Raw genomic sequence first — 20639 nt, 5'->3', positions numbered from 1 at the left:
TTTCTTTGCTTTGTTTTGTTGCTGTCTAGACTTAAGAAATTTTTGGAGAAACTGTTACTAATGTAGATGAAATTTTAAAGTACGTCATGCCATATTTTGAAAGCCAGTTGTTAAGCATTTGCCGGCACATCAGTAGGTACACTTAAGGAAAGTCACGTTGGTGGCAGCATATAGAATGACTAGTATGGATAGACTTAAGGCAGGTAATAGAGGCTGTTGCAAGACTAAAGTTCTACTCATCATGACGTGGAAGGGATTCTGATTGCTCAACATCTTCCAATGTCATCAAATGCAGCCTCTTGGTAGGTCCTACTAATGTAGAAAGGTTTCATTCAAGTCCTGGCCAGCAGATGGAATGGATGCCCACCCTCCCAAGCTATGTGTACAGATTAATTCATTGCCCAAGTCTTGATCACTAAATAATGAATTTATTTGGCCACTGCAATTCATAAGAATCTTCTGCCAAGACACAGATGCCTTGCAGTCTTGAAGACAGTACTTGAAGGGAGTATTGAGACTGATGAAAATTATAGATTCTTAAGGAAGTGATATACAAGTATCTTTATTATTATTATCCTAATTTACACATAGGAAACTAAGTGACTTGCACAGCATCCCACCACTTGAGAAAACTGAGAATAGAATTTGGCCCTCCTAAATGCTAATTCCTCTGGACCCTGCCTGGACATTGCTACACACCCCACCCTACCCCATAAGTTTATCACTTCTGCCCAAAAGATGATGCCCAAAAGTAGAAAGCCCAAAGATGAGTCTTCTACAAATATTAAAAACAAAAAAAAATCCTAGGTGGAGATGTTTGTGTTACATGTTCAGAGTGATTTCTTAATGACTACACTTTCTAAAATGATAATGCCATTCCCTTTACAATGTGAGGGAAAAAATAGTTTTGTTTTGTTGTAGGATTTTCCCAAAGCCAAGTAATGATTACCCACTCATTAATCATTTTTCACAGATTTGAGAAGAAACAGAATGAGTTAATTTACCATAATAACCATAATTATCCTGCATACAGCTAGATATTAGAAAAAGAACACTAAAAGCATCAACACAAATTATTTTTTTAAAGCAACAAACAGTATAGAAATATACTTAAACAACACAAAGTTGGAATTCAAGATAAAATAAGGAAGCACGAAGAAGCCTTTATCAAGCACCCAGTAGGCACTGGGCTAGGTATTTGGGATTCAGAGACAAAAATGAAGCATCCAAGTTCAATTGGCAAACTTTAAATCTGTATATAAATCATCGGTTATTGTTATTTTGCTTCTAATCTTAAGAAGATAAATCCCTCTGAGTGGGGGTGATGGCTTGGAGGGCAGTGTCCTCTCGTTCCTCAGCTTTTCCCTCACGCTCTGTCTCTATCTCCCCCGACTCACTTCCTTAAGGCTCTTTTGTGAGCCTGCAGCTTCATCCACATGTGAGAACACAAGCTAGGGTGATGGGAAAGGACAACAATGCAACATGCCTCAATTGTTCACAGATCAGGGAGTCAGTAGAGAAGCCTAACACTACTTTTGGGAAGAACAACTGCCCAAGGAGCAGTGTGGTAGATGCAGTAGAAGGAGCATTGGATTTGGAGTCAGAAGGTCTAGATCCAAATCCTGATTCTACATGACCTTGAATAGGTCACAATCCTGGACCCGAGTTTCCTCCTCTGTAAAGTGAAGAGCTTGGACCTCCAAGTTCCTCTGAGCTTTGGGCCATTTTTTTCTCTCTCATGCTCATATATAAGATTCTCTTGCAGTCCTTTGGGAGGTCTTTTGTGTGACTACACAATAGCAGACACAGGAAAGGTCAGGGTTTATGATGGAGAGATCTGAAGGTGTCAGAAGATGCTAGCCCTACCATTCCCTAGCTCGGGCAAGTCATTTTCCCTTCTCTACACTTTGGTTTCCTTGTGTCACAAAAGAAAGGGATCTGAACTAGCTGATGTCTGAACTCCCTTCCAACTCTGACAGTCTCTAATTCTAAGTGACATTTCTTCCACAAAGCCCTCTGCTCCCCCTGGCTGTGCTTTGCTTGATTTCAGAGAACAAGAGATTGGTCACAGTGGCTGGCTTGCCACCTGCTTGGAGTATTCAACTCCATCCAACACGTTGATTTTGGCAAGCTTTAAAGGGTAAAGACACAATAACATTTGTGTGTTTATAACATCTGGGGGAAATGAGAAGTCATAGGGAGAGAGGGCTTTACTGTTTCTTTATAAAGTGAGCCCGAGAGTTAATTCTATTCATTCTCTTGTTCGGTATCAAAAGAAAAGCCAACTCTGATTCAGCAGTTATACAGTCATATAAATTCATATTTATTTTCCTTTGGAGAAGAATATAGCCATCCAGAGTAGTTTGTTTGTCTTTTGCTTGTCACATTTGATGAGGTTTTTTAGATTCTTTTAGAATCCCCTTTTGATTTTTTTCACATCATAGTAATTTCCAAATATAACCCTTACCTCCCTATGAGCCTTTTCCTGTAACAAAGACAAATAACAATAGGTAACATCTATGGAGAACGTTTAAGGTTTGCAAAGCACTTTACAAATATTTCCTGATTTTATCCTCAAAACAACTTTGGGAGGTAGGTGCTATCTTACATATTTTACATATGAGAGTAGTAATAAATGGGCATGATAATAAAATAGGGATAATAACAGTGCCTACTGGATGTGATGGTTTCAAAATTAAATGAAATAATTTTTATAAAATGCTTTACTACAGTAGGTGCTATGTAAATTCTTATTCCATTTTACAGATAAGAAAACTGAAGCAAACATTATGTGGCTTGCTCAGGGCCACACTGCTAATATTTGAGGTCAAATTTGAACTCAGGGTCTTCCTGACTCTAGGTTCAACATCCTATTTACTGTGCCACTTAGCTGCCAACTAACATAACACTTGGTGCTGGCAATATAAACAGTGTTTCATACACATATACCTTGTGCCTACCAGGGGAAAGGAGGGAGGTGGTTTTCCTCCTCTTTGCTCTGGGGCCAAGATGAGGCATTACAGTTACATAGCACTCTTCATTTTAGTGCTCTTTTCATTTACATCATTGTAGTCACCTTGTATATCATTTTCCGAATTCACCTTATTTTTCAATGCATCGATTTGTACAAATCTTCCAGTGTTTTTTGCATTCTTCATGTTGGTCATTTCTTATGGCGCAGAGTTGTTACAGCCATAAGAAGAATCACCGTGGCATAATGGAGATCTAGATTCAAGCTCTGCCTCTGACCCATATTGGCTATCTGGTTTTGGGCAAGTCAGTGAGCCTCCTAATATGCCAGGAAACTCTCTACAACCGGAAACTGAAGCGAAGATGCTAAATATGCATTGGTAAAGGGAGTTTCCTCATCCGAAAGCTCCCTTTACCAAAGAAATCACAAGTACTTTTCCAAACCCAATTTCCTCAGGCATATACTTACCACTATTTGTCCAATCATTCCCTCAATCAGTTGGTACCCATGTCATTTATAATGGCTATCTAGGTGATGTAGTAAATAAAGGGCTAGACCTGGAGTCAGAAAGATTCGTCTTCCTGAGTTCAAATCTAGTCCCAGATACTTACTGGTTCTGTGATCCTAATCAACTCACTTAACCCAGTTCGTTTCAATCTCTTCATCTGTAAAATGAGCTGGAGAAGAAAATGGAAAACTACTCTACTACCTTTTTTGTTTTTAAATAAAACCCTTGAGGGCAGCTAAGTGGCTCAGTGGATTGAGAGCCAGGCTTAGAGATGGCAGATCCTAGGTTCAAATCTAGCCTCAGACACTTCCTAGCTGTGTGATCCTGGGCAAGGCATTTAACCCCCCTTGCCTAGCCCTTACCACTCTTCTGCCTTGGAGCCAATACTTGGTATTGATTCTAAGATAGAAGGTAAGGGTTTAAGAAAATAATAAAAAATTAAAGTAAAATAAAAATAAATAAAAAATAAAAAAATAAAAATAAAAAAGGGTCACACAGCTAGGAAGTGTCTGAGGCCAGATTTGAAACTAGGACCTCTCATCTCTAGGTCCGCTCTTTAGTATCTTTGTCAAGAAAACCTCAAATGGGGTCATGAAGAGTCAGGCATGACTGAAACAACTAAGCAACATCATTTGTAATGTCCCACTATACAAATAGTGCTGCTATTAATATTTTTATCGATATATAGATATAGATATGACTTTTTAAAACCAATATTGTTAGTATTCTCAGTGAATCAAGAGATAAACAAAAAGCACTGAAATCCTCTGGACAAACTTTCTTCAGTCTAACATAACATAAAGAACTCTAGATTTGGAATTAGAAGACTTTGTTCTGCTGCTTATTAGGAATAGAAGTAATTTGAGCAAATCACTTTCTCTGAGCTTCACTTTCTTAATCTATAAAAATGATGAGTTGGACTAGATAACCTATGGGGTCTCTTCCAAGTCTAAAGTAGGTTTCTTCCAAGATCCTGGGATGAGGACTCAGCTATTTGGAAGCCAATTCCAATACAACCTCTGTTTTCGTTTTGTCCAGATATTCTGGTTTCTGTGTTGGAAATTCCAGGTTTAGAATTTTCCTTTACCAAATCTGATCTTCAGTTGTTAATTTATAATTGGATTAAAGGCTTAAAGAGAGTTCTGCCTAACTTCCTAAGCTTCCTGATGTTATCTACTATGGCAAAATATAGACAGTACTATCTATTATCCTGCCAAAAAGTAGAAATGATCCTCTGCAGCTGGGCAATCAAAGAGTTAAAAAATCCTACATGATGCTTTTGAATGAGCCTTGCTCTTTAAAAAACCATTTTTGTATTGAAACATTTCTTTTATATATCATATTCACTTCCAAATATCTCTTGTACCTCCTCTCCACTGTCCAACAAGTTTTCCTCTATAACAAAGATTTAAAAAGAAAAAGATGCTCATTTCAGCAAACCAAAGTATTGGTTGTGTCTAAAAGTTGATATAATATTCTACACCCACATTTTCCAACCTCTGCAGTGACATTTTCTCACTCTTCTCTGTGGCCAAATCTGGTCATCGTAATTGCACATCAATTTATTCCTTGTGTTCTTCTTTCCATTTCATTTCTGTAGTCATTATGTACATTGTTTTTCTGGTTTTGTTTACCTCTACATCAGTCCGGACACCTGCTTACCCATATACCTATTGGCATTTCTATCCTTTATGTCCTACATGATTGTTGTTCATATTTTCTCATAAATCCTCTTAAGAGGATCTATCTCTTTAGGTAGGTAACACCTCCTTAAGGTTCTTTTGTATGCCATTTAGATTTTTCCATTTATCATCTCATTCTTTTTACAAAATAGGCAAACTTCTTTTTCTGTCCTACAAATCTTCTTTATTACCCATGTTACTAATAAGTTAGCACATAATGTTGTAATGAATTTCTGGGACAAGATGGACACCACCTTTGAGTGACAAGACCAGCAGTTGAACACCCTTAAATGTACCCAGATGCCGTGAGGGAGGGCAAAAGTCAGTTGGAGCCAACCCTATAAATACCCACCAGGCACAGCACAAGTTGACTCAGTCTGGAGCAGAACTTGGGAGGTGGGAGGTCATGAGGAGGGTAGGCCTGTACCTGCAACCCAACTTGGTTTACTGAGAGAGGTAGAGAGCAATTACCATCATTGTCAATAGGGCTGAGAGAGAACAGTGATACTGCCATTCAAAGATCATCAATAGCCTTCTCTGATCTTTGTCTTAGCTCCAGTCTAGCCAGGCCAGAGTTAGTGTGAGGGTGAAGAACCTCCAGACTCTACTTGATCTAGTAATCTCCATAGCTTGATCATTAACCTAGACTATTAGTAATAAGGTTACCAAATGTGCCATCCTTTCCCTTGTTCCTAATCCCATTAACTAGAATTAAATGTAATGGTTTGTTTCAAAGTACCTTTCCTGAGAGGTGATTATATCAATGGTCCTTGGGAAGGGGAGTCAATCACACAGTCAGATCCAACAGCGTTTTCCGATCAGTGCACCAATAGCCCTTATCAATAATCATTCCAACCCCAGGTTGGGAAACTAAAGAAGTTAACTACACCTACAACTTCTCAGTGGTTCCCTGCCTGGGCACTGTTAAAAGGGGACAGCCGACAGGTGCGGTTTGGCAAAGCCTGTCAGGAGAGGAGAGGCATAGCCTTTCTGCCAGCAGCACCTACACAGAGGTCTGTGGGTGAGAGTGTGCTTTCTCTCTCTCCCATTAAATTCAATCCATACCTTCGGGCCTCATAGTATCCCTTTTATTAAAATCTTCTTTATTACCCATGTTACTAATAAGTTAGCACATAATAATGAAGCAAGGCATCATGGCATAATGGACAGGGTGCCTTCTTTGTAGCCATGAAGGAATTTTACTGGGTTTTCATTTTACCTTTAACACACATTGACTTTGTGACCATGAACCATTCATTTAACCTCTTTGGTTTCATAGGCAATCTTTCATATTAGAACTTATAGATAAATGACTAATTTCATCAGTAGAGGGAGTTTCCCACACCGATAAACTCTCAGGCATACAGAAATAATGTTATTAGATAATGATGATGATTCCAAATATCTATGCTTTCATCTGTACAAATTCTTCTTCCTATGTAGATCCCAACTACTTTACACTAAAGGAGACTATAGGATCTAGATTCTGGAAGGGACTGTAGATATCATCCCACTCAACTCTCATTTAAAGGCATCAATGAAGCCCTGGGCAATCAGAGTCATTGCAGAGGGTCACACAGATCAGAAGTGGCAGGGCAGTGATCTTTCTGAATCAATTTGATCAAAGAAATGGACCACCAGATAGCCAGCCTTCAGGTAATAAGTCTCTCTGATTTTTGTTAGGTTGTTCCATTGACTGGTTCTCTACTTGAAACCCTTCTGACTTAGTGTAGGTCCTTTCAGAGATTGTACTATACCAGCATAGTCTTGGAGAAATGTTATGGTTACCTCAAGGCTACAAAAAGGTATGGATGTTAGTGGAAGAGTTAGTATAGTGCTATTCATTGTTTTTATCAGTGATTCGTATGACAGTGTAGATGATACACATTTCAAATTGGCAGGGGAAACAAAGCTAGAAGGAAAGATAACACATTGCACAACAGCATCCTGGATCCAAAAAGAGGCTTACAGACCAAAACAATGAATCAAACTTAATAAGATGAAATTTAATACAGATGAATATAAAATTCTACTCATGGGTTCTAGGAACCAGTTGTGCAAGTACTAGGTAATGGAGGCATGGCTAGACTACAATTCATGTGACTTGCTAGGAGTTTTGGTCCTTGAGAATCAAGAAAGTTTCCTCAAAAAAAAATTGTGAGCATATGAGGTATGATCCCTTCAAAATGAAGGCAAGAGTTCTGGAGAATTGAGTATCTGGATATTCAGAAAGTACCGATGAAAAGATCAATCAACTAGAGGCCTTCATCTCATTTCATATAAGGATGAGAAGAAGGAATTAAAGATGCCTAGCCAGGAAGCAAAAAGGTTCCAGGCATATATGATCAATATCTTCCAAGTATTTGAAGAGCCATCATGTAGAAGTTGGATCAAATGTTTTTCTTCTTGTTCCCAGAAGACAGAATGAGGACTCCTGAGTGAAAATGACTGCAAGGCAGATCTAGAATGTATATAAAGGGAAAAGTTCTTCATTAGAGCTGTCAAAAATCAAATGCACTGCCTAAAGGGGAAAAAAGGATTTTGAATTATCCTTCCACAGAAGTCTAATTGGAGGCTAGAGAAGCACTTGACTTGTTTGTTATGTTATGTTATGGAGGGCATTCTTGGTCAGATATGGATTAGACTAGATGGTCTGAAGTCCTTTCAAACTGTGAGATTCTTTGAACAATAAAAACAATTATTTGAATCATATTTTATAAATAGTTAAGTTTGTCTGAGAGATTTTTGTCCCCATTGTATGGAAAAACTGATGCTTGGAACTGTTAAGACATATCAGAGGTAGGACTCCACAGCCCAGATCTTCTGACTTCTCCAATGTTCTTTCCTCTAGGGTCTTACTCATAAGGGAACACGACAAGCCTGGTATCTAACAATAGGACATAAGAAGTTTACTTCTGTCCTGCCAAGGCATCTCTCAGGGAGCAAAAAAAGATAAAGATGACATTGTTCACTCTAGAAGAAACTCCATTCTACCTCATAATAGTATCATTTAAGCAGTCTTGGGGGGAAAAAATAAGCATGATGATATGGAGAAGATTAACTTTTTTAAAATCCGTTCAGATCATACAAAGAGATGAGATCATTCAAAAGCAGACAACAAACTTTTTATCCCACACTATCCCCTTGCTTTCTTTTTTTTAAGAGTATGTTAATAGGATATTTTTTCTTTATTCCATCTTGACTGGCACATTTTTCCCTAAAAAAATTTTACATTTTTGTTAAGAATGACATATGTATATGCACAATATACATATTCATTGCAGTTAACTCATTATCTCATCCCAGGATCCCAAAGCATTTTATAAGTACCAGTATATGATAGAAGAAACATAAACACTGAAATATTAGTTGAATTTTCCTTAGCCACAATGGTATCATGGGGCCAAAAAATAGTGAAGCAGTAAGAGCAAAGGTCACTTAGCTGTAACTGAAAATTCCATCCATCAGCAGGAAAGAGAATAGAAGAAACAGGAGATTCATGGTCATATCTGAGACACTTTTGTGTGATAGTTGGAAATTCCAGAAATAGGCACCTAACTGTAGATTTTCTGGACTGACTGGAATGGAATGAGAGCTGTAAAATTGGCATCACCCAAACCTAGTCCATCCCCAAGGCTTTAGCCTCACTAATGCATCCTTCCTCCCTCTTCTATTACATAGCACACATCAGGTAGGGAGTTAGAAGAGTGAGTATAACCTTCTTCTAAGTAGTGATGCTGACTGGGCTAAAACCCAGGTAATTTGTTTAATGAGTTCCTTGCAATGCCACATCGTATTCTTTGTTGTCCTGTCCTTGGACTTAGATAGCATAGATAGATAGAATAGATAGATAGAAACATATCTTTGAACTTTTTTTTTAAACTCATACCTTCCGTCTTGGAGTCAATACTGTGTATTAGCTCCAAGGCAGAAGAGTAGTAAGGGCTAGGCAATGGGGGTTAAGTGACTTGCCCAGGGTCACACAGCTAGGAAGTGTCTGAGGCCAGATTTGAACCTAGAACCTCCCATCTCTAGGTCTGACTCTCAATCCACTGAGCCATCCAGCTACCCCCTTTGAACTTTTTGAAAACCTTAAATGTCTTTATGGCCATAATCTTGTGGAGAAAATTGAACCCAAAGGTGGGGAGCTGGAGGGGAGATGAGGATATCATGGGGACAAATAATTTAAAATACTCCTGAGCCCTCACAAATTCACAGGAAGACTGCTTCAACTCTAGCCCATCACTACTTCCAAGTGGCATTTCCTAATGATCATTATTTGAAGCTTTGATCTTCAGGAAAGACACTATATTACTGAGAGTAATGGATGGTTATGTTTCTGAATGTAATATGGTAATTGCTCGTTACACACACACACACATGTAAATCAGAATAGCAAATTTGTCTTTGGTAGGAGACATTTCCTGGCCCTGGTAATGAGTGCCTGAAATCTGTTTCTTTCTCTCCTTCCCCTCAAAAACCTTTGTCTCTCCCAACTAGTTCTTATTTGCCAGGAAATATCGAATTTACGTGTCATATTTTGTATCTAGTCTGTGTGATATATTATATATAGTATATATGTATATATTGTTTCTCCTGTTAGAAGGTAAGCTCCCTGAAGGCAGGAACTGTTTCACTTTTGTCTCTATATCCCTAATGCCTGGCATATCATAGAAGCTTAAGAAAAGCATAATTGCTTATTGATTGATGATTAGATCATTGGGATTGGAAAGGAAGGAGAGAGGAAGGAAAAGAAATTGTTGCCACTCTTTAAACATTTAGATAAACATTTTTATGTTTAATTGTCAATCATAATATATGTAATAGCTAGCATTTATATTTATTTAGCACCTTAAGATTTGCAGAGTAAAAAAAAAAGTGAGGAGCTTACACTTTTATTTTCAAAAGAAATTGTTGCACGGGCGTGTACTGAAACTAAGGATCAACATATAAAAATTCCATCAAATAGACTTTGCACTTTTTGTACTTTTCTATTTTAACTGGAATCTTTAGTTTTCGGTAAATTTTGGGGAAGTGTATCCCAGCTTTTTTTTCCTTTCTGCATAAATCACAACACCCTTTGGCCATTTAAGTGCTTCATGTGGGAAGCAGACATTTTCTTAAGTGCAAAGTCCTAGTTAACTTCCTGGAACCTTTACTATCAAGGCAGTCCTGAAAAGAACAGGAATTTCTACAGGACTTCAGGGGAAGACTGAGTTCTCTCCCATAAAAGATGGACTTTAACCCATAAAGCTTGATCAGGGGGGAAAAAAACCAATGTAAACAGACACTTGGAATTCAACTGTGGACCCAATTTTCAGAGGACAAAACCACAGAGCAAAACTAAACAAGGCAGACATAAACACAACTGCAAATTATGATGCAAAGGTTCATTCAAGGGCTGACCAGGGAAACTCTGCGTGTTTCTGCCAAAGTAGGCTTAGCATAGTTTCTTTAGAATTTAATCATGTGTCTTGGAAAGCTCTCTCTCCCAAATGAACAACAATAATAACAGCCTTCTTTCCATATCACTTTAAGGTTTACAAAACGTTTTCCTCACAGCAGCCTTCTAAGAGAAAGAATGGGACTGTTAGCCTTATTTTACAGATAAGAAAACTGAGGTTTAAAGAGGTTATTTCTTCATAGCCATTCACTTAGAAAGTGTCATAATTGTCTTTCTTCTTACTCCAAAGCTAGTAGTGTTCTTTCCACCAGTTACACCAGGAAGAAATACAACCACATGAAAATCACAGACAAACCCTGAGAAAATAAAAAGAATAACTCACGTTAGTTATTATACCACTTTAAGATTGACCAAGCAGTACACTATATCCCTTTGAGGTTCTAAGTGTAAACATTCTGCAGATGTGGAAACTAGCCCACCGAGGTCCAGTGGCATGCCTAGAGTCATGGAAAGATAGACTCAAACCTGATCTTCCAAAACCAAAGTCCAACATTCTTCTGGGTACAAAAGGTTACCACTGCTTCTTCCATGGCTCAAGTGTAGAGTCAAGCCAGGATTCGATCTAAGTTCTTATTACAAAATAACGTGGACTTTTAAATATGAAGAGTACACTTTCCATTCATAAACCATACTGTCTTTCTAGAATAGGTAAGTTGATACAGTTGTACAACCACACACAGGAGTACTGAATACAATTACAAATTAATGTTGTCTTCCATTTTAAGAAACTACGATACCAATCCTCCTGCACCGAAACTGTCAGAAAGTAGTAGGAAAAGCAAGGAGGGGCTTGACAAACTTTCTCACATATCTTGGTAGTGTTTATATTATTTTCATTGTTCATGGTGCAGTAATCATTTACCTAACACAGTTTGTTCAGCCACTCCCCAATCTCTTGACACTTGGGTTTTTTTCCAGTTTGTTGCTATTGTGAATAATGTTGCTATGAATAATTTTGTAGAGGTTGGTGTTTTTGTCCTTTTCAGTAACACCTGTAAAGGTATGTAGTCCTAGGGGTGGGATTACCCAGTCAAGGTATATGCAGTTTTGGAGTTCTTATTATATAATATTACATTATTTTCCCAAAAGATTGCACCAAGTCACAGGATCACTAGCCCTGTAATAATCTGGCTATTTCTCCGGCACGGCTCTGTCACTGAATTTTATTGTTTTTAACTATCTTTATCCATTGAAGGGGTATAATCCTGAATCCAATAATGTGCAGGAACCTGTTTTTCATTATGTTTAGTTCCAGCATCAAGGACAATGTTTCACGTTGAGCAAATATCTAATAAATTCCTTCTCTATGGGTTTGGTTGAAATGGATTGGATTGGATTAGATCAGAATAGTTGCCTACTAGAGAATCACTTGCAAATTTGTGTCAGTTTCTCCTGTATTTGTGCTGTCAGATTTTTGTCAGAAATATTTAAGTCGAAATGTTTTTTCTTAATCTGGTTATTTTCCTTTCGTCTGTCTCTGTTCCTTTTTATTTTGTGACTGCATTTACATATATATTTTTTTCTTTACCTCAATTTCTTATATTTTTTAATAACAAGAATTTTCCTTCAATCTGCACAATTTTTCTTTATTATGGCTAACATTTAAATAGCACTTTAAGATTTGCAAAGTAGAAGCAACTGGGGGGCTCAGTGGACTGAAAGCCTGACCTGGAAACAGGAGGTCCTAGGTTCAAATGTAGTCTCAGACACTTCTCAGCTATTTGACCCTGGACGAATCACTTAACTCCAATTGCCTCTTCTGTACTGCTCTTCTGCCTTGAATTGATATACAGTATCAATTCTAAGACAGAAGATTAGGGTTTAAAAAAAGATTTGCAGAGCATCTTGCCTTTATTATCTCATTTCATCCTCACAACAACCCTGTAAGATACTTGCTATTATTTCCATTTTACAAATAAGGGAATTGAGGCTGAGAGAGATTAATATTCTCTTAGCTAGTAACCAAGGCTAGAAATGTTTGAGGCAAGATTTGAACCTGGCTCTTTTTTAAGCCAAGTCAATATTTGCAATATTGAATTGAAATTTATTGAGGCATATGATGTAAAATATTGTAATGCCATAAAACTATCCAATTTTCTTAATTGCTTTTAATGAATAATAATTTTCTTTTCCAGTGCTTACTAAACTTGGATTTAGCAAACCTGAGTCCACTATAGGTCTTTTGGTTCTAATTCTGGATAATCTCTTTGGTCACAGGATCATGAAAGTTAGGTTGGCTTAGTGGCCTCTCCTAGAAGACTTGGGATTAGGTCCAGCCTCTTATTTATTAACTAGCTTTGTGACTTTGGGCAAGTCATTAACATCTCTGTGCCTGGGTCCCACCCCCTCCCTTCTAATTCAGTAAAAGTAGGAATTGTAGAACATTCTCACAGACAGGAGTTTCCCAGGCATTATTTCCCAATACCAATCAAATCATAGGGACAGATCAAAAATCATATGATCATAGATGCAGAACTGAAAAGGACTTCAGGGATAATTTCGTACAACTTCTCATTTTATTGATGAGGAATCTGAGACTCTTAAGAAATTAATGGATTTGCCAGGTAGTGAGTAGCAATACTGGCATTTGAACCCGGGCCTCTTTATTCACTGATCTATTTTTTTTTTAATACATACCAGGTGAGTTCAAATTCAACATTCTCACGCCTTCCTGTCAATTGTTTATAGCTCAATCGTTCTTATCAATTATTACTAGTTCCTTATTCTATTTTCAGTCAAACAAGAATTTATTGAGCTTCTAGCATGGGGGAAAGGGAAAATGTAAAACAATAGAAGACCAGTCAGAAGAGAGTTGTCTGGGATAGACTGGAGGGTTCTTGATCTAGGATTCAGAAATTAGGGATTTGAAACACAACTCCTAATTGTTAGCCATGTGGGTAAAGCATTTAACCTTCTTGTGCCTCAGGTTCCTCATCTATAAAAATAAGTTTGTTTAGTTGCATACTTAGGTCCCTTCCAGTTCTAATTATCTACCCTTTTCCTACTTTATTTTCTAAATAAATTGCACTTCACATAGATATTTGTAATAGGGGTTGAAATCTGACTGTCATCCTGGTATTTGTCAGAGGGATACGCATTCCTTTCTCGGGGATCTCGGGATTCTAATCAGTTCTCAGCCCCCTGTTACACATTGTTGTTAGGTATGGGAGATGTTAGAAATTACTTAATAATTAGAGACAATGTGGTATACTTGATAAATCAGGATAATCTGAGTTTAAATCATACTTCTGACCTTTATGAGCTCTATGCACAAACTTTAACTTCCCGGAACTTCAATTTCCTTATTCATGAAATGGGTGTAATAATATTTTTAGTTTCTTCCTCATAATCTTGCTATGACGCTTAAAGCTTAAAGTACTTATGTCAATGTCCACTTTCATTATAATAACAATGCTCTTCCTTCTTACATTTACCCTTAGTTTAGATTTAAGAATTTTCCACATTTATCTTTCAAGGATATGACATGGAGTCAAGGAGCTGTCAGTGTCCTTAGAACTCATTTTGTGCAAACCCCTCTTTTTTACAAATCAGAACCTGAGTTAAAAGAATTTGTCCAAGGTCATACAGCAGCTCATGGGGCAGGATAGGAACTAGAACAAAGGAATTCTAACTCCTAGTCCAGTGGCTTTACAGACACAAATACTGCCTGGAATTTGTTTTGTGAGTTGAAAATGTTTTCTGTGCCCAGTTGCACTGCCACTGGAGTTTAGGTTCAGATTTTAAAGGAAAATATTCTCTGTTAGAAGGTAGATAGTTTAAACGTAGGGTAAATTTTGTTTCTTTCTCTTTGACTAACAAAAACTAATTGTACACGAGTCTATAAATTTCTAAGAGCCCTGCCAGCTATAAAATCTTATCAATCTTGAGTATAGTAACCACAAAACAGGAATACATCCTATTGAAAAAAATTGTCATCGAAGGTTTAAAAAATAGCTTCATCTCTCAGTTTGTTTCTGTGGAGTTTCTGCTTGCATTCTCTATTGATCAGAATTCACTCCTAATAAAAATAACATTGATAGCTTATTGGGACACATGATGGCTGAAAGCAATTAAAAGTAAATCTAAAATCTTAACACTACTAAAACCTGCACAAATTTAGCCTCTAGTGTTTATGGTAAAGACACTCAAATAAAAAACTTCACTCTAGTCACAGGGAGTGATCAAAATAGATGCTGACTTTTCAATGAAACCAATATATTGGCCGTGGTCCAGATGAAAAGTAAATGAAAGCATAAGGAAATATTTTGCTTCTGAGAAATAAAGGTGGAGTAGAAGGAAGTTCAAATACTATTTCAATACTATATAATACTCAATACTATTTCAGTTCAGGGGAAACCTAAGTTTAATAAAAGGGTATTGTATGTCTCACATTTTTGTAATGTTGGTATATATATATATATATATTTTTTTTTTTAATTACGAGATCATAAATCTAAAGCTGGAAGGAATCTTAGAAATCATCTAGTTCAACCCTATATTTTGCAATTGAGGAAACTGAGGTCCAAAGAAATTGGCTTGTTCATACAGGTAGTAAATGGCAGAGACAGGATTTAAACTTATCATCTTTCCTCTTCCAAGCCCTCCCATCTTTCTAACTTCCCCTTTTACTGTCAAAAGCACTACCATATTCCCATTCATACAACCTAGATTTCAGATTTGACTCCTTACTTTCTCTCACCTCCTGTATCCACTATGGATTCCTTTTGATTGTACTTTTGTAACATCTCATATTCCCTTTCTCTCCTCTGACACTGCCCCCACCCTGGTGCAGACCTTCATCATCTCATGACTAGACTAATGCAATAATCTGCTCGAAGGTCTCCTGTCTCCTTACTCTATTCAGTCATCTATTTTCTTGCTCTTCCAAAATGAAAGATCTAACCATTATCACCTCCTGTTTAATAAACTCATTTATAAATAGAATTTTAACAAGTGGGGATGAGGAGGCAGCAGATTGATATCCTACAACTTCGCTGAAATTATTGTTTCAATTAATTTTAGTTTACTAAGTTTCCTAAGAAAATTATATTGTCTGCAAAAGGAATCACTTTATTTCTTTACATATGCTTATTTCTTTAAATATTTTCATATCATTGCTATAGCCGCTCTAGCACCATATCAAATAGTAGTGCTAATAATGAGCTTCCTAGCTTTATCCATTTTTTGTAGGAAATGCCTCTGGTTTATCCCCATTCAATATAATTCTGGCCCTTAGTTTTACATAGATACTACTTAGCATATTAAGAAATGGACCATATGTTCTATGTTTTCTGGTGTTTTTAACCAAAATAAATGTTATATATGTATATATATATATATATATATGTATATATATTTTAACCCTTACCTTCCGTCTTAGAGTCAATACTGTGTATTGGCTCCAAGGCAGAAGAGTGGTAAGGGTAGGCAATGGGGGTCAAGTGACTTGCCCAGGGTCACACAGCTGGGAAGTGTCTGAGACCAGATTTGAACCTAGGACCTCCCATCTCTAGGCCTGACTCTCAATCCACTGAGCTACCCAGCTGCCCAAATGTTATATTTTTTGCAAAAAGCTTTTTCTCCATTAATTGATATAATCCTATGGTTTTTATTGTTCTTGTTTTTAATGTTACATTATATTTATAATTTCCCTAATAGTTTCAACATGTTGTTATAACCTCTTTGCTTACTGTTTTACTTAAAATTTTTTTCATCAGTATTCATTGGTATCAAATTTTCTTTTTCTGTTTTGACTCTACCTAGTTTAGATTTTAAAACCATACTTGTATATAAAATGAATTTGATAGGATCCCTTTTCCTGATTTTTCAAACAATATGGGTAATAGTGTAATTTATTATTCTTTGGATGCTTGAGAAAACTGACTTATAAATTCATCTGATCCTCGCTTTTTTTCCTTTGAGAATTCATTCATTCTTTTTCTGCAATTAATTATTTAAATTCTATATTTTGTATTCTTTGTATTTTTGTATTTGTATTTTTTGTATTTTATATTTTTATAAGTAACCATTGCTAAGTAATTCACTATCTGTGGTACTTTTCTGCTTAATGTAGTTTACCGGTTTGTCTCTTTCAACCAAGTCTATTTTTGCTTTTGCTTTGCATGAGGTCCCAATGCCTAGTATGATTCATCAGCATTTTTTAGTTCAGTTAAAACTGGACAGATTTTTTGAGCCTTTAACTTTAATTCTGGATGGATGTTTCAAGTGGGTTTCTTTCTTTTTTTTTTAAACCCTTACCTTCCATCTTGAAGTCAATGCTGTGTATTGGCTCCAAGGCAGAAGATTGGTAAGGGCTAGGCAGTGGGGATCAAGTGACTTACTTGCCCAGGATCATAGAACTGGGAAGTGTCTGAGGCCAGATTTGAACCTAGGACCTCTCATCTCTAGGCCTATCTCTCAATCCATTGAGCCACCCAGCTGCCCCCTCAAATGGGTTTCTTTTAAGCACATTGTTGGGTTCTGATTTTTAATCCATTCAGCTTTCCTCTCCCATTTTACAGGTGATTCCAAACTATTCAAATTCACAGCCATGATTATTAACTGTATATTTCCCTCTAGCCTGTTCCTTTATTACTTTTCTTTATTTTGCTGCCTGCTCCCTATTTACGAAGAAGAAAATGGTGATGAGAGAAAAATGAACTCAAAAGTGTTGTAAATCTATCTTTGTCTTCCTTTTCTTGTCCTCCCAAACTCCAGTCAGAGGTTTTTATCTTTCTTTCCTTTTGTACCCCTCTACCCAAAATACCCTCTAAATAGCTTTATTTTGTTTATGACTTCCCTAATTCTGTCTTCTCCTTTATTCTACCCTTTACCCCTCCCTATATTCTTTCCATTTTTCTCTGTGAGTTCAATGTTTTCCTACATCATACTCTTTGAGTGAGTATGTGTGTGTTTGTGTTCTACCTTCCTTTGATTGGTTCAGTAGAAAGAAATAGACAGCTCTCACCCACATTAGGGGCAGTCATAGCAGCAGCAATGCTCACTGGAAATTCTCTGCTCCTAGACAAGGGTCTCTAGGCTTCCTGCCTTAAAAGTCACCAGGGGAAGGGGAAGATCTTCCCAAAGATGATGCCACCAAACTCATCCCCTCACAGCCTTTCTGGACTACAAATTAGACATCATCCACATCATTCGGGAAGTAGACAAGCGTGGCTCAAAGGTAAACAAGAAAGTAGTGGTCAAGCCAGGTACCATTGTGGGGACACCCCACCCAAACATTCTAGGCATTGTGGACTCTATATGCAAACCCTTCTTGGATTCCATACCTTCAGAACCATCCTTGCTGGGCACATCAGTGAAGAGTGTAAGTGACAATTCTACAAGAACTGGCAAAAGTTCAAGAATTCCTTCTACACATACTATAAGAAATGAGTGGTTGATGATGAGAAGAGACAGAGAAAGATTTCAATAGCTTGAAAAACTACTGCCACGTGATCCAAAGCCATGCCCACACCCAGATTCACCTGCTTCCTTTTGAGATCCACGTGAATGGCTGAGAAACTAGATTGGTATGAGAATGAGTTGTTTGATATCACTGGAGTTATCAAGGGCAAGGGTTGCAAAGATGCCACCAGCTAGTAGCTTACGATAAAATTGCTGAGGGGAGGAGGGAATAAAAAAAACCCTGAAGTCTGCAGAACAGAACCTGGCCCTGGAGACAGGAGGTCCTAGGTTCAAATCTGGCCTCAGATACTTCCTAGCTGTATGACCCTGGGAAAGTCACTTAACCCCCATTGCCTAGCCCTTACTTCTGCCTTAGAATCAATACACAATATTGATGCTAAGATAGAAGTTAAGGGTTTAATTTAAAAAAAAAAGAAAGTACTAATCCATAGACCTCTAACTGATCAGTTGTTGATAAATGGTAATTATCTGCTACAATTCACACATCAAGAAGTATTTAGTTTTTATTAAACATTTATTAATATTCATTTTTAACATGGTTACATGATTCATGCTCTTACTTTCCCCTTCACCCCCCCCCCCCCCGCACTCCCTCTACCCGTGGCCAATGCACATTTCCACTGGTTTTAACATGTGTCATTGATCAAGGCCTATTCCCAAATTTTTGATAGTTGCATTGGTGTGGTAGTTTCCACACTATATCCCCAATCATGTCCACCTCAATCCATGTGTTCAGCAATTGTTTTTCTTATATGTTTCCTCTCCTGCAGTCTTTCCTCTGAATGTGGGTAGCATTCTCTACCATAAATCCCTCAGAGCTGTCCTGTGTCATTGCATTGCTTCTGGTACAGAAGTCCATTGCATTCTATTTTACCAAAGTATATCAGTCTCTGTGTACAATGTTCTTCTGGCTCTGCTCCTTTCGCTCTGCATCAGTTCCTGGAGGTCTTTCCAGTTCACATGGAATTCCTCCAGTTTATTATTCCTTTTAGCACAATAGTATTCCATCACCCGCATATACCACAGTTTGTTCAGCCATTCCCCAATTGAAGGGCATACCCTCCTTTTCCAGTTCTTTGCCACCACAAAAAGCACAGCTATAAATATTTTCATACAAGTCTGTTTATTTATGATCTCTTTGGGGTACAAACCCAACAATGGCATGGCTGGATCAAAGGGCAGGCATTTTTTTATAGCCCTTTGAGCATAGTTCCAAGTTGCCAGCCAGAGTGGTTGAATCAGTTCACAACTCCACCAGCAATGCATTAATGTCCCAATTTTGCCACATCCCCTCCAGCATTCATTAGTCTCCCCTTCTTTCATTTTAGAAAGATTTTAAAACCAAGCAAGAGTTAGAGAAAATTACAAAATGTAAATTAAATGGTTTTGATTATATTAAACTAAAAAGCTTTTGTACAAACAAAAACAATGTAGTCAAAATCAGAAGAGAAACAACAAATTGGGAAAAAATCTTTATAAAAAAAACTCTGACAGGGGTCTAATTACTCAAATATACAAGGAGTTAAATCAATTGTATAAAAAATCAAGCCATTCCCCAATTGATAAATGGGCAAGAGACATGAATATTAATTTTCAGGTAAAGAAATCAAAAGAATCAATAAGCACATGAGAAAGTGTTCTAAATCTCTAATAATTAGAGAAATGCGAATCAAAACAACTCCAAGGTATCACCTTACACCTAGCAGATTGGCTAAAATTAAGAAGTATTTAATTAAAAAATAAACTAAAAAAAAAAAAAAAAAAAGAACAGAACCTGGATTGGAGTTTGGCACCCTGTGCTCTGTCAATCTCTGTGACTTAGGCTGGTCAGAAGGGCTATCACCACCACACTGAGATCAGCAAAAATCTATTAGCCAGGTCTACCAGATCAAGGATGGGAAACTGATCAAAAACAATGCATCCACTAATTGCAATCTGTATAACAAGAACACTAATCCTCTGGGAGGATTTGTCTCTGGTGGTAATCAGTGACTTTATAAAGCTGAAAGGCTGTGATGTTGGGACCAAGAAGTGTGTCCTCGCCCTACACAGGTCTGCTGGTGTAGAGTCAACGTCAGGCCCTGGGGAAAATTGGCTTGAAATCCATCAACACCACCTGCAAATTTGGCCAAGGTTGGTTCCAGACTGTGAAAAAGAAAACATTCAAGGGACCAGTTAAAAAGGACTGTGTTGCTAAAGAAGAAACTGCCTGTTTTCAACTTGGAGCTGATAGAACCTCAATAAACTAAAATTATTTTTAGAAAAAAGAAAAAAAAAAGAAAGAAATAGAGAAATGGTACTTGCTTCACATATCTCTGTCTCCTTATTTGCACATATTTTTACTTGCATACTTTGATTATGTTGTGGGTTCCCCCTCACTTTTCCTTCCTCTTCATTTCCTCTCCTTCTTTTCCTTTTTTCTTTTAAGACCGTCAGAACAGGGGGCAGCTGAGTAGCTCAATAGAGTGAGAGCCAGGCCTGAGGATGGTAGGTCCTAAGTTCAAATTGGCCTCAGACACTTTCTAGCTGTGTGACCCTGGGCAAGTCATTTAACCCCCATTGGCTATCCCTTACCACTCTTCTGCCTTG

At 37.4% G+C, this 20639-nt stretch overlaps 1 pseudogene; it reads left to right on the top strand.

The window, feature by feature from the left end:
- The first annotated feature begins 86 nt into the window (after positions 1–86).
- Positions 87–18369, top strand: LOC123252425 (annotated as a pseudogene).
- Positions 18370–20639: the final 2270 nt, after the last annotated feature.

Source organism: Gracilinanus agilis, chromosome 6 (assembly GCF_016433145.1).
Source record: "Gracilinanus agilis isolate LMUSP501 chromosome 6, AgileGrace, whole genome shotgun sequence".
Classification (NCBI taxonomy): domain Eukaryota; kingdom Metazoa; phylum Chordata; class Mammalia; order Didelphimorphia; family Didelphidae; genus Gracilinanus; species Gracilinanus agilis.
Note: the sequence above shows the minus strand (reverse complement) of the source record. Positions and strands in the feature narration are given on the sequence as shown.